Raw genomic sequence first — 15,782 nt, 5'->3', positions numbered from 1 at the left:
AACAGAAAAAGAGAAAGAGAGAGAAGGAACGATGGTATTTATAGGTCGTTCGAATTCTATGGACCTCGAGAGAACACGACAAGTAATAAGTTTCGTTTAAGTCTGAGCAATCAGATAACGATCGGAATTTTGCGGCGAGAAGAAAGAGAGAATTGAGGGAGAAAGAGAGATTGTGTATCCAATCTACTTGTAATTATATGCAACGGAATCTGGTATGTAAGGATTGTTTAACGGTAAACGATGAATTGGTGCAAATAGCAGGACTGAACAGCTATTTAACGAAATTGCCATGAACCATTTGATTAAGAGGATTGCTTTGAAGTACACGTGTGTATTATGCAATATGATGAAAAGGAAAATACATTCATCAGATTTGCGTCCCTTGAACAAGTTATGCATAGATGAATGAATGGAGATGAATTTTATGAATGATTCTTCGAAAAAACTTATTGTAAAGAGTAGCACGTATTGGAAAGATATTATGAGGATGAAATTTTTGTTATTGTTTTTTTTTTAAAGTTCTATTGTGGAATATTTATTTAACACTTATTTAACAATATATATTTAAATTGCAGGAAATAGTAAAGTGAAAACTGTGAAGTAAATAATTGAATAAAATAAAGATATAATTATAATCAAGAATTTTTGGAAAATGTTGAAAGAAAGAGAGGAGTTAAAAAAATTGAACGAAAAAATGCTGCTATTAGGTCAATCAATATTTAAATAAAGTTAATGTATTGATGAAAAAGAAAATGACTATAATTAAGATAATATGATAAAAATTAAGGTTTAATATAGTCATATTTTTAATATACTTTGTATTATCACATATATAATCATATTTAATATATATTAAAGTAAAAAATTTATCATTTTAACAAGTTTCTATTATGATACAATTTATATTTTTCGTCAATCATAAATATTTATCTGCTAAGTTAAATAATAATAAATTTTTACTAACTTCAACTTAATTTTAACCAAATATGGAATTACCTTGTCGACAGAGATAAAAAAACAACATCAAAGCCGCAATGAGAGTCATAAAGATGAGCCAACAGAACCATAAAAGCAACGCAGAACAATAAATCTAATATCTCGTAAAACTCTGGTTCCCTCTTTCCATCATCAACGATTAGGAATGATTCTTGAGAGCTTCTTAATAACGAATGATCCCAAATCCATCAAAACTCGAAACGACGAAAATACTCTATCCTATCCGTGAAAAAAGGAGTCCTCGAAAAAAATATGTAAAAGGGTCCACCAGAAACCAGTTCAGATTTATCGCTTCCGGTATAGTGAAAAATATGAAGCAAATTAACATGCCCAAGTAATATTGTTACGATGATTTATGGTATGTAAAACGATGTTCGAAAGGGTAAAGAATGAGGGAAGCTCGTGTATCAGTGAAGATGGTCAACGACGTCTGCTTGGAACAACCATTAAGCCGCTTATCCACTGGTCTTCACGAATGGTTTTTAAACGATTCACTCATTGAACGATATATAAAATTATTTTGATTATACGATTTCTATAATAAAATTCAACATTTAATTTTCCAAATTTAATGAAATTAATTTTACTAATTCTTGAATCTTTTCAAGTTTTTGTTTTATTTTTAATTGTACGTTATAAATTTATTTATATTTCAAAATGAATATATATGATCATCCTTTTGAAATAATAATTTTCTTTAATCTACTTTAAATTTGGTTCACATTTTTTTTTCTTTCTTAAAATTATTTCTATTCTAAAATTATTTTTAGATAATAATGTCATTTTTAGATAATAGTGTCAATACCAATTAAAGATTGCATATAACAAACAACTTAATAACTTTTTAACTTTTTATAAAAATTCCAATTCACGAATCAGAATCATCACAATTCTCTATTATCTCTTATCGAAATTTAACAGTGGATACAAGGCTTTAAGTGTTTCAAATGACGATTAAACCTGCATCATTGACCGCCCTCTCATTATCTCGTTTCTCTGCCCTTCTCTTCTTCACATCTCGGTTTCATGCTTGCATAATGCATAAACAGGGTGAAAACACGAGGAAGCTGTCCAACGTCATTTCAAGCGGCAAAGAGAATGCGAATTTGCAAGAAACTAAGCCGACTGCATACCAACGAGCCTGAAACCCAAGAAAGCCGATCTTTCCGCAATATCTTTACCGCCTTAATTCCCTGCGAATCTCGTGAAAAAAAGGCGCGAACATCGTCCAAAGGGATTTAAACGGCTACTTATTCTCGTTCAGTTTGGTTTGGTAAGTGGGAAACAAGTTTTCGATAGGTCGTTTTCGATATTCGAACGCCGTGAATTCTCGAGCAAAGTTAAGTGGAGGATCGAGGATTAAGGCGTTTAAGAATTTTTATATTGAAATTTATATTATTGAAATTTGTTTAATTTTTGCTTCGATACTGAAATTTTGTTTAATTTTTATTAAAACGTTATATTTTTTTTAGTGATAAACCAGAAAGATACAAAGATAAAAATGGATGTGATAATATATAATTTTATGTGATAACATGTAAATTTGTAAGTTTACATGTTTTGAGATAGGTAAGATTAATTTAATTTTCGAATAATATTTTAATATAAATATTTTAATATAAATAAATTAAAAGTTGTATGATGTAAAATTATTATAGTTCAATGAATCTTTACATTTAATAAGATTAAAGTATTTATCCTTTCATATCATTTCTTCAATTTCAGGAATAGAATGTCTCGAGTGACATAAGTATTTGAACGACTTTAAAATTTATTCAGCTCAAAAAAACATTTCGATGAAAAAGAATTATTCCAAAAACTTATTTTCTTCACCTTTAATCACGCAAATTGGAATCAATTGCTAATACAAAAAATAATTGGAGATAACATACAGAACCATTGTATTACAATACTTATCACTGAAACGAGTTCAAATCACGTTGCTCTAAGGATGCTTTTAATTTGAAAGCAAATTCTCCAAGATAATGTATGAACTTGGCAATGGTAACATTGAAAGGATAATGCACCAACTTTGTCTACCCCTTAAAAAACGTTGACCGAGAAGAAAGATGTTCGAATGATGGACGTTCAACTCGAATAGTTTTCCAGATGTCATCTCTTTCTCGAGATTCACAACGAGTATAAAGTTGTAAGAATCCGTATCCACGAAGACACGAGGCGAATTGTCAGCTTTGCGAAATGGAAAAAAAAAACAAAAAGAAAGAAAGAAAAAATAAATATTACGACTATTACGGACGTGGTTTACCGGTAGCCAACACGTAAAAGCTACTCTTTGTACGTGGAATAGTTACGAGTTCTTCGGGTTCTGTTTAATATGCATGGAAACGCGCCTCTTAGACCATATGCTTTCATATGTTTACCGCTTCCAATTTCTCATTGTTGAACTACTGACTTAAACGATATTCTTGTATGGAGAAAGAGTGAAAGAACGAGTTCCAGAAGTTCCAGAGAAAATAATGATGGATTAAATAAAAAAAAAAGAATGATGGAAAAATGTTGAAATTTGATTTTTGAAGAGATTCGTAAAAATTCGAATTTAAAGACTTGAAATTCGAAACTCGAATTTTTCTAAAGAGTAGGTAATTTATCCAATTTATCAAGAAGTTTGATGAATTTTTATTTTGCAAATTTTTTATTTTTAAATTATGTTAATATCTAAAATTAAAAAAAAACAATCTTTAGATAATGAAGCAGAAATATGAATAACCAATTCTATATATTTTCAGTATTTTTCAAAGCAAGAAGACTGACAAAATCTAAAGTGGACAGGATAGGATCCAAGTATATTTAAAAAACAAAATACTACTAAATAATCTTAACTCCAAATTTTCTACAAATTCTTAGTAATATAAATCCATTCATAAATAAGATCACTTATTTAACTACAAATCTCAGTTTGTTTCAAGAAAAAACTGTTCAAGATCAATCATTTGTTCAATTCACATTCAATTGCCACTCTAGAGACAAGGAAACTGAGCAACCTAAAGATGTCGCATATCCTCAAATCACGTTATCCATTCAAAGCTATTATTCACACGCTTTAAACGACGTCTAAAGTGCAGTGACATCTTTTTTTTGACTGTCACGCCTTTATCGCGTTCAGTTTTGCGCGGCCACTTGTATCGATCTGACAGTAACGTAAAAGCCGTGACAGAATGCCATCACCAACCGTCTTCGCGGAATCCTAAGAAACTTAGTTAGTCAGGAACCCTCTGCGTTGCGTATCGGGAGTCAGCAGCCCATGGCTGGATGACAAATCGTTGGTTGGCCGAGCTGACAGCTAACATCCATTGGCCGTTTTACAACTTGATAAATCGTAACACGGAGGATCTTCTCATATTTTAACATTATAACAGATCGTGTACGCGTTAAGAGCCTATTTTTTAAAATTACTTCTTTATTTAAGGATCTTTATTTTTTTGATCTTGTTCTCAAATCATTGGAACTGATAGGAAATAATGCAACTCCATGTTGCGCAAGTGTTAATATAATAACAAATGAAGCATCGTTGAAGGATTGATTCAATGTGAATATAAGAGTCGATGTATGTAAGTATTCGAGGCTTATCTACAAGCAATTAAAGATCGAGTGAAATCTCTATCGAAAATATTTATATTTTAAATATTATAATGAGTCTATGCGTATTTATAAGCTTTTTGTGTACTTTGAAATATAAATATAGTCTAATTTTGCGTATTAAATTTTGTGTTTATTTTGGTCTCTAGAATCGACTCTTCAAATTCTACGAATATATATATACTAACACTTTGTATCTTACGTTATCTAATTTATGAATATGGAATTCTAAGGTCCTTTTATTCGAAATATAATACTGCATTTAAAAGTTTATTTAATGCCTCGATTTGAAAATTTATACAATACATATGCTTTTAAAGTTTTTTTTTAATTATTCTATAATACGCCAAAAATTAAAATCTTCTGATAACTAAATTCTAAGTAATTCGATAAAATATAAAATACAAATCGATAGATGATGATAGTTTAATTTAAAAATCTATTCAAAACTATATAAATATTAAATTCCTTTTATCTTCTTTTTCTTGATTCAAGCTGCATCGCTCGCATAATATTTTCATGTTCCGTGTTGGTCCGATTTATTTGTGCATTCATCTTACTCTGTAATTTAATTCATCATTTGATTCATTCGTAATCGCTAATGTCTTTATAATATTCTCGGTTAATAATCAATTAAGACTTGATTGAAAAGTAGCAGCGTTAAGAAATGAATTGCCGAATTGATGTCGTAATATCGAATGATTAATAGAATGATAAATCGTTGAAAGAATGATCGCCTACTCGAAAACGATCGAGGAAGGTGGAGTGGGTCGTTTAATGATTCGAATACGTGATTGTAACGTTGCTGTTGATTATTAACCGTACAATTTATTGTATCCTAAATGTCTGTTTCCACGTCTAATTTTTTACCGTCTCGTGATGTATACCTTATTGTGAACAAACCTACGAGTTCCTATAAAGCTTAATTACCTAACCTCAATATTATCGTGAAAGAGTATCGATGAAACATTTTACCGGGATGATACGTACTGTAAAACGAGATAATTCGAAATAATCAAGTATTTCTAATCCTGTATGGTAAGGATATAATTTATTACTAATTTATGTAGATTGAAATAAAAGGATAAATCGAAATTATCTGAAAAAAAAAAAAATAATCGAGAAAAATATCGTGATTATTTGCAACATCATAAATATAAGATCTCCTGTAATATTCTGATTTAAAGCAAAAGCAACGTTAGAAATCATTATGGAAATCGCTAAATCTAATTTCCATAATAGATAAGTTACATAAATTACTTCAACAGAATTTTAATGCAGCTAGGTTAGGAATTTATTACAATATTGTTACAATATTGTTATATTTTCATGTTAATGATTTCGATGCAATCATAATGTCGTTTTAATTAAATGTTGTACAAGTAACAAAAAATTATAAAATATAATCGATTGTACAACAAATTTTAAGTTTTTTTAAAAACTTAATGCGAAATTATACATTTTTCTTACAATCGTGAAAAAAAGCAAAAAGCAAATAACACATAATAATAATGAATATTGAACACGTTGTTACATTGTGTCATTATCTTGTTATTTTGAAAGTAATCAGAATGAATGCCTTTTATTCGTTTAACACATTCAATCCAGCATCAAAAATCCTCTGCAGATAACTTTTGATATGTACAAAAACAATTGTAAAAATGCAACGAAATCCAAAACTATGGTGTTCCAAATGTTATCGATTAATTGGATGCATATAGAAATAGAAAACTAGACATTTGAAAACTCTTTTATACCTTTTATATATCTTTTTTTTTTCTTTAATACTGCATTGATTTGTCTGAGTAAGTAATTAATGATTTTATTATCTAAATAAGATATAGTGATAATAATACAGATACGATATTGATTCGATTCAAGTAATATCAAGGTTAAAAAGCAGCACAATCGAAGAATGTTAATTTCAATCAGTGTTCTACGTAGATCTAGATATCGATAATATTCTGCTTATCTTGGATGTTATTTAATGATTTTTCATAGATTATCTCTTAATTTCGCTACGTCTAATACAATTTATATAAGGTGAACTGTGTTGAACATAATAAAATCTAGCAATGAATTATTTATTATCACACTCGCAATTACGACAAGTGAAGGGTTATCTTTGGAACCAGTTTGAAAAACGAGGATCGTTTAATAATTACTGTTGACGATGTAGACGATGTAAAATTAAAATTAAAATTGGAATTTAATTACAATGTAATCATCTAATATATACGTTAATGTTTGATGGAATAATAATAAATAATCGAAACGAGATCCTTCTAATAAGAAAATCATCATTTGCCTGTGTGTCTTCCATTTTTTCGACATTCGAGCCTTTGTTAAAATTATTACGAAAATAATTACGAGTTAAAATGTTATTGATTGGATATATCAATCATGATACAATTTTTATCGTATGATGGTATGATATAAATATTACTTGTATGATTAATATATCATCTTGAAAGAATTTTAACATTTTTTAAAACGGATAAACAGTTTCGACTGTTTCAAAATTCCCGCGAAATTCTTTCCAACTTTCCTTCAACTTGTACTCCATTTTGCATTTATAAATTGTTTCAATTGCACGAATTTTCTAAAAAGGAATGAAACGTAAGGCAAGATGAGACAATTAAAGCCTTTTCATTCGTCTTATTGGATTATTGGATGGAAAAGAAAAAAAATCGAACAAGAAGATGAGAATAGCTTTTGACTTAAAAATTCGCTTTATTCATTCGCCATTCGATTTCTTCTTTTTAATTCGTGACAGGATCCTGCGAATTCACGTCACATCTTGGCTAAAAAGTATTACAAGTAATATGTATATTTAGAAATGGAAAGATATTCACGGTTTGGCCAGCCATAAATCGACAGTCTGGCAGTTTATTTACAATGTAAACAATCGTAAATTGGTTTTATTAACTAGGTGGGTGATGTAGCAACGTGATAATTAAGTCGAACTAATGCGTTTTGAATGAATAGAATCGATATCAAATTAATTGATATATTGTTAATTTAATTGGATCGAGGAAGAACGGATATTATATCAATTTGTAATTGATATTAATTGTAAATTAATGATAATATTAATATTACAACAACAAGTTAGGAGAATAGTTGAATAAATTTTTACAAAAAAGTTTTTACATAATAATGGAAATTAACGAGGATTATTGATTGATTAATATTTAACGAATGATTTTGTATCGAAGAATTTATTTTTAATTTTGTGTTAAATAAGATGACGTTGAATTAATTTAATAAAATGAATTCTGGAATTAATTCCATAATAAAAAAAGTGATTGTTAAAAATAATTCTAAAATTCTTGATCCATTTTTCAAATTTGATCGAAAATCTAAGATATCGATTAATATTTCGCCGAAGATATACGTAAAATATTACGTATCTTCTAATATTAACAATACGACAATAGGTTTATTTTTAAAATTCCTTCAATACTGTAAACAGAGAGCAAAGAAGCGAACTTAATACTCGATGGAATACAGTTTATCTGAAAGCACTGCTGAAAATAATATCGTTCGAAAGTTAATTCTGTCGATATCAACAAACGACACGTGATTCATATCCTAGAAATTTTCAACGCGAATCTATTTCTATATCGTTACGAAATACGAATAGCATCTTAAAATTAGCAATGTTTACACTTCGATGTTATTGGTTTCGGTTTGGGAGAAAGTAATATCGATTTTGAAATAGCATACTCGTCATTTCAATTTTGCATGATAAACTGGTATTTAATATTTTATAATCGAAGAATAATCGTCTCGACAGAACATTAATATTTTCGATATTTTGTATCGCAAAATTGCAAACATATTTACATAACTACACACGTAAGTATATTAATATTTTGTGAATTTTTTTTCACAATTCTTCTGCATAATACTAACTAATTTATTATTTAAACAACGTTATTATTATAATTCTGATCATTCGTTAAATCATTCATTCGTTCTTACATTCACTCGTAACATTAATTTCAAACTACATATATATATCTGTTTATATATGTTTCTTATATGTTTCATATATATGTTATATATATGTTTCTCTTTCAGAATCGTTGCATTTATAACCTCTCCTCTTTCAAATCCATCTTTGTAATTGAAGCTCGAGTTGCGATATATTTTTTACATCTAATCGTTTGATCTAATCTTCAACTTAAAATATATAAAACGAGGGATATTACAAAACGAATCTATCAATTGAAAATTCTTTATTTGACCGGGGTTTAAAAAGTGACACGCAACTTTCCCTTCGATCTAATAGGAAACGCGATATATTCGAATGTTGTCAATTCGAGAAAGAGAGAGATAAATAAAAGAAAAAAAAAAGAAATATCGAAATCGAGTGGTCTCGAAGATCGTATCTACTTATTCGTAATATAAAATAATAAAGGTAAATCGATTCTGGATACGCTGATATAACTCTCGAAAATATAACTCTCGAACAACATCTGATTCTATCTTATCTTATATGGAATATTGGTCAATATTCGATCCAAAGTGAAAACCGGAAAACTCATATTTTTCCACGGACGACAAATATTAAGAGAGGAGGGGGGGAAATTAGTTTTAAATCGACTAATAAGCGACACTTTTGCGAGCGTTAATCGAGATCGCGGTAATAGAAATATTTTTTTTTTTTTTCAGGATCAAAATATGGAAACTTAATTAGGTTACAGGTTATAGTCTCTCAAAAGTATTTAAATGTATCGGTGTATGTGTGAGAAATTAGATTGGAATTGGATAGTTGTCAGACGCTGAAATGCATTATTGAAACCGGCTTGTATATTGTTAAATAATTTCTCGAAGTAAAGTACATTTAAAATTGAATACGCGTGGAAAACTTGATCCGTTCTCTTTATTCATCTTATAGAAATTTATATGTTGGAAATATCGAGCGCGTAGAGATAAATTGCGTTGAAAATAAATCTTTCATTGTCCATTGGATGGGTTAAAAGATGAGACAAATCTGTCTTTTCAAGTTCCATGTTTTTTTTTTTTAGTTACATCGAAAAAAGGTGGAATTTGCATAAACGCGGTAGAAGTAATATAAAAGGAAAAGAAATTTTTTTTTCTTTTTTAATTTTTAAATATCAATAAATATTTATGGATATTTATTGCTTCATTTTAGAATCATGACCTGAATCTTTAAAGAGGGAAATAAAAAAAAAAATCACGTGTCAAGGATCAAAGTATTAAACGGCCAGAAGATTTTTAAAATATTTTTGGAATTAACTGTATATACTGTCGATTGATTAGTCTTAAAACACGTTTTAAAATGTTTAAATATATATTCTTTAAATCACTTGGCATATCTGATTGGATCGCGAGCGAAATGAAATCGGCCTCTCGACGTTATTAGAAGCTATTAGACACACATGGTGATCGCGTGAAATCTGCAAATCGTTCAATTTTGTTCGAAGTTTGACGAATAATTTAAATAATCGAAAAAATCAGCATCGTAGAGTTATCTTTAGATGTTTCTCGTGATGATTTTTCTTTATTTTAGATTCAATATCGTCACGGAGACGAATGACTGAAAATGATACGTATACTTTTTTAAATTATCGAAATCTAATTTACTTTTCATTCTCTCATACACGATTAATTTGGAATCAAAACGTGGGAAGATAACGGTTCATACATTCTTTTTCGCATATGCTTGCGTAAAGTCGAAAAATAAAAAATATAGAGAAATTTGCGAATAAAATTTTTTATCGACGGATGATAAAATCGTAAGTAACCAGATTAACGAAAAGTAACTAGCAATGAAAATAGAATGTAAGTCACTAAATAGAATATAAGTCACAACGAATAAAGAAAAGAATTCTCATTGTTATTTTAGCCTTTGAACGTTCAGATGAAATCAATTCTCCAATTTTGTATGCAACGGCATACAATTAATTTTATTCTCGCGCGATTATCGAGTGACAATTAAGTAACGATCGCAACGCTCGTTGTCGCACCTAATAATAATAAAATGACGGCGCCCCTATATAAAATGTCAAGACTTAACGCGTGCCGTGCAAATGAAGAATAGGTTAATACGATTTGACAGCGAGTGATTCGATTGAAACGTTCCCTCGAGGAAACATTTCTAATGTTATCTAAAGGAGAAAAAAATCCAATCGATTAAAGGCACGCGATTTATTATTAAATAAATCTCCAACTGATTAATGGATCTAATGGATCCGATGCTTTTGAAAACGTCATTGTGAAACAATCGTCCACGTAATCTTTACATTATTTATACACTATTATCTCTATATTAGAGGTGAGTTTCAAAAGGACATTAAGAGGCACTTTTTTTTTTTTTTTTTTTTTTTTTTGAAAAGAAAAATTGTTCAAGTCGTTGCTCACCAAGCATGATTGAAACGCAAAGATTGATTCGCGCGATTGTGAATAGAAGTTTCTAAAGACGTATATCACACTTTGAACTACGTACAACTATCCTTACATTGAATTACAAATAAAATATTATTAATTTCAAACGTATTGCGCGTAAAATCACAAATTTAATTTATTTATATCGTCAATTTATATCGATTGATTTGGCAGAAGAAAAAATTAACGGAGGATTTTCGAAAAGTATATATATTTCATTGAAAGGGATATTATACGAATTTTTTTTATTCGCAAAAAAAAAAAAAAAAAAAAGAAAAAGAGAAGGAAAAGTTGTCGAGCAACGAAGGGGTTAAATACAAATTGCCATTAGACGGAACAAGACGAGGCCGTCACCGTGTCACGAGATATATTTGTATCGAGCCCACCGCGTGGCAATGCATTACGGCTTATCGTGGCAGTGACAGTCGAAGTAAATCAATAAGCGAGACAGGGGGATGCCGGCTAATAATAAGAATCGTTTCTTCGACCACTGTCACACGTTCCTGTCACACTTGACACTCCGCGCCATAAACCGAACCGGCTCTCCTCGCGTCCTCGTGGCTTTAATCCGTTCATTTACTTCAATCGTGCATTTACCACGTGGAGACATTGACGAGTATAGATCGAGCGAAACATTTGCGAACCGTTTAACAAGACGACGAGTTTGCGATTATTAAAATTTAACAGGCAGATCGTGTAATTGGAGAAGTTTAATTTTCTGATTGTTCTTTCTTTTTTTTTTTTTTTTGAAAATGTTGGAAATAATAACCTTTAGGATTTAGATCGTAATTTTTATACTTAATTCTAAGTTTTTTAAGGATATTAGAATGAATTATAAAATATAATAATATTATGGAAATTTGAAATTTTCCTTTCGAATAATACGAAGAAAGAATTTGTTTTAAATTTTCCAATATAATCCACGAGGAATTCTACAACTTACGAATCTCAGGAGAACAAATCGAAACGAAATATAATCCCAAGAAAATTCTTCCTAATTTTATCATCGACACCACCTGTATACCAAATAATATCAACAGCAAATTTTACTTCCATACAAACTTTACGTATTCACGTTTCATAAACTTTTAAAACAAAAAAAAAAAGGCATCTTTCAAAACTCACCGTTTCGCAAAGAATCGATCACCACATCAACGACAAGACTCCTATTTCCAACCCCTTTTTCGAATCCTCCTTCCTCTCCCCCCCTCGATTATCCGTCGACTGGCCAGCTCGATCAATCCAACAACAAGTTTCCACAGTTTCGATCGTAGATTATCGCCGGATCGAGCCGACAGCCGCTCTTAAGATAATGCGGCCGGCACTTGAACGTCACCACCAAACTGTTGTTATTACGTATCGATGACGTGCGTCATCGCCACCTACGAATCCTTCGTGATTCGTGGTAAAACGAGCGAAGAAAAAAGAAAATATAGAGAAACTCGAGCGATCTGCGAAGCGTCACAGCGGCCGCGGCGCTGTTTCAATAATATTTATTCGAAAGGCCACCCCCGCCGTCCCGAGGAAGAATGTTATTTTTCTTATGCGTGGGCGGGAGGAAGGGGGGGGGGGAGGGATAGGAAGCGGATGGAATTGGATTTCGGTTGATTGACATTCGCGATATCTAATCTCTAACTCTAGGATTCGTTTGTGTATAATAAAGAGTTTGTGAAAGAGTTTCTAACTGCTCGTCGTCCAGTTCATTTCGATCATCCCAAATTTCTGCTTGGTCGATCGAAACGAGAATATATATAATATTTTCGAAAATACGAATCAGATAATTATTAATATTCCCTCTCCTAGATAAAATTATTTCGACTATATTTTTTTGCTATAAATTTTACCTTAATTGGTATTCTTAGCCAGATCATTTTTTGGCTTAATTTTAACTTGTCACGTTTTAATGTTTTTTTCGACTCGATCGAGGAGTTCAAGGAATTAAGAAAAAACGAACTCGAAGCAGTAATAAAGAAAAGGCAAGAAGAACACGACAAAAAGATGCAAAATTTTGGAAAAAAGAAGCGAAACCAGATATAATTGCACAAAGGAGAACTCTTCACCAGATATCAAACACTCTGAAGCATTATTCGAAAGTTTGCAAAGTAAATAATAATCAATCGATTTAATTTTACTCATATAATAAATAATACTTATAAGAAACATATATTTAAAAACACTTTATAAATGTGAGTTAAAAACTGCACACATGCATATGATATATTTTTTTTTATAAATTTTATAGCGTTTAAAAATGTGCGGATGATGGAGGCGCGTTGAACGACCAAATTAATGTTAATATTTGTAACATAAGATAAGGAATCCATTTTTCCCTTACATCTGAAAGATCGCCTTTACAAAAACCTTCGAATCAAATTATTCTTCGAGGAAGAGGAATCAAATCTTATTCATTACCCAACTACCTCTTCTCCACCAACTATCTCTCTCTCCACGCCTCGATTATTTATCGTTCTCACGTTTCGATACCCCAAAAAATTCCACCTTCACACTCTCGACTCGTGTATCCTTTCGATGAATTCGGGAAGCACCTCTCCTTAGGAAGATAAGAGCGCATCCCTCCGGGAGACAGAGAAGAAACAAAAGATCGGCCGCCTAAGCAAACCCTTGGAAAGGGTTGTGAGATATCTCTCGAGGGGAGAGGGAGGAAGAAAGGGTCCTCGAGTGGCGCTAACCGCCGCGGTGGTCGGTTCTCACTCACACACACACACACACAGTAATTATGTAGATTTTCTCGAGGAGGAGGAGGAGCTGGAGAAAAAAGCGAAGCAAAGACCAAACAGAGATTCAGGACAGGGAAACGTCGTGTTTACCTTCGAGTCCCATTGTTTCGAGTTAGTGAACCCGCTAACTCTCCCCTTCTTCCGTTCCAAGGATTAGCTTTCCTTTCGTTCGACTACAGGCGCGGATAATAATCCCTTCTCTTGAAAGGAGGATCGATTTAATTGCGAGGGGGTATACTCGAAGATGCGATTAATTTTTTGGGGGAAAAGGAAAAGGGAAGAGTATTTTATTTTATTTGCGTCGCTTTTATATTTATATTTTTATATTCGAGTAAAAATATTCGAGACATGGCGGTTTATATTTTGCGAGATTTTAATCTCCGAAATTTATCGTAGAATTTTATCGATAATTTTTGGAGAGGGGAAATTTATTACATCGTATTGATTGAAAAGGAAAGATTAAAATAGAACGTTCATAGGAGTAACAAAAACTCGATATCTTTATCTCTCGTTTTTTTTAAAATGTTAAATGCACACACATGAGAAATGTGAGAACGATAACGCGTTAACATTTCACCATTTTTATATATATCCCTTGCAACGAATGAATTATTCATCCTTTGGCTTACTTAATTAAAATAATTATCAGCAATTCATACGTGATAATTATTCGACGAGGATTAAAAGAAAGAAAAAAAAAAAGAAATGTTTCACGATTGCCTTGATTCGCTTCGATTATTTATTTCGATCGAGAGATAACGTCCAGATTCGAGAAGTGTTGAGCCGAAGAAAAAAGAAAGAAAGAAAAAAAAAAAAGAAATCGTGGATATAAAATCATCGAAACGAGATCCGTTATCCGAGATTATTTTAAAAAATGCGTGGGACGAGATATACATATATATATATAAGAGTAAAGAGCATCTAAGAGGGAAGGTAAAAAGTAAGGATTGAATTCGTTCCGTAATTTTTTGAAACTTGAATCGCCTAAATAGAAAGTGTCCCACCAACTCACCTTTCGAGGAAACCAGCTTAAATCCGTGTTGAATGCGGTTTAAACGAAGAAGCCAGTTTATAACATTGTCAAACGGCGCGTTGAAACACGAAAGAAATACAAGGAAATTTGCGCAAGTGGCACAACATGTAAAACGTGTTTAACTTTGAATGACCCTCCAATCGTCATTCTTTGAAACAATACCTTAACGATACTTCGAATTTTTAATTAAGAAAGAGAAATATATTTTTTTACGATTCTTTTATGGCCACACATAGTATAGAGGCATATGGAAATTCCTTGCGTTTGCAAATTGTATATTTTACAATTTAATTATTACGACGTTGAAAAGGGAACGCCAAGGATGTTGAAAAGAACGGATTAACTTCCGTTTCGTATTCCGTGCATGTTAGGGAATTATTATTGTAGAGAGTCGATGAAAGTTGGCGTTTAAATTTAAATTTAAATGTTTTTTAATCGCTTTTTTCTAAATACCAAACTTTAAAAATTAACATTAACATTTTAAATATATATATATATATATACATATAATTGAAAAATTGAATTAAATTTGATTTAGTAGAATCAAATTTACCAATATTTCTCTTTGCATTTATAATAATAAACTCGTGACGTTAATTCCCGTTAAATATAAAAGGATCCATGCTAATTTCACACGGAACATACTAATTACTTCCATCAAAAAGGCCCACGTCGGGAAGGGAAGGAGGGAGGGAAGGTGAAAAAAATGCGAGTAGGAAAGAAAAAAAAAAAAAAAAAAAGGGAAGAGTGCGAAGAGGGGGAGAGGAGGAGGCTGGTGATTAAAACAAGCATGCCGACCGACACACGAAACACTGACAGTTCTGACAGTCGACAGGATTGTGGGCGGTGAGAGGCGCGAGGCCCCCTTCTGGCGCAATGGCGAAATTCGCAAGGGGGATAAAAGAAAAGAAGAAAGGAAAGCACCTCCCTCTTACCCCCCACCCTTTGTATCTGGCGGGAAGAAGCGTCCCTAATTGATCCCATTTCGTGTCACGCCACAC

The 15,782-nt window shown here is 31.4% G+C and overlaps 1 protein-coding gene and 1 long non-coding RNA gene across 3 annotated transcripts in view; one reads left to right on the top strand and one right to left on the bottom strand.

Moving 5' to 3' along the window:
- The window catches only part of LOC122719154, a 117,721-nt gene that overhangs the window by 50,455 nt on the left and 51,484 nt on the right, over positions 1–15,782 (bottom strand). The window lies entirely within an intron of this gene.
- LOC122719156 lies at positions 1,024–4,664 on the top strand. 2 transcript variants are annotated; one of them, XR_006347521.1, is made up of 5 exons: positions 1,024–1,354; positions 2,046–2,269; positions 2,469–2,565; positions 2,722–3,592; positions 3,744–4,664. It is a non-coding gene; the product is annotated as an uncharacterized LOC122719156 (long non-coding RNA). The 2 variants fall into 2 exon arrangements; XR_006347522.1 differs by lacking the exon at positions 1,024–1,354 and having other exon boundaries at positions 1,905–2,269.

The sequence above is a fragment of the Apis laboriosa genome, unplaced genomic scaffold, assembly GCF_014066325.1.
Source record: "Apis laboriosa isolate Shangri-la unplaced genomic scaffold, ASM1406632v1 scaffold70_cov154, whole genome shotgun sequence".
NCBI classification, from domain to species: domain Eukaryota; kingdom Metazoa; phylum Arthropoda; class Insecta; order Hymenoptera; family Apidae; genus Apis; species Apis laboriosa.
This window is presented reverse-complemented; position numbering and strand designations above follow the sequence as displayed.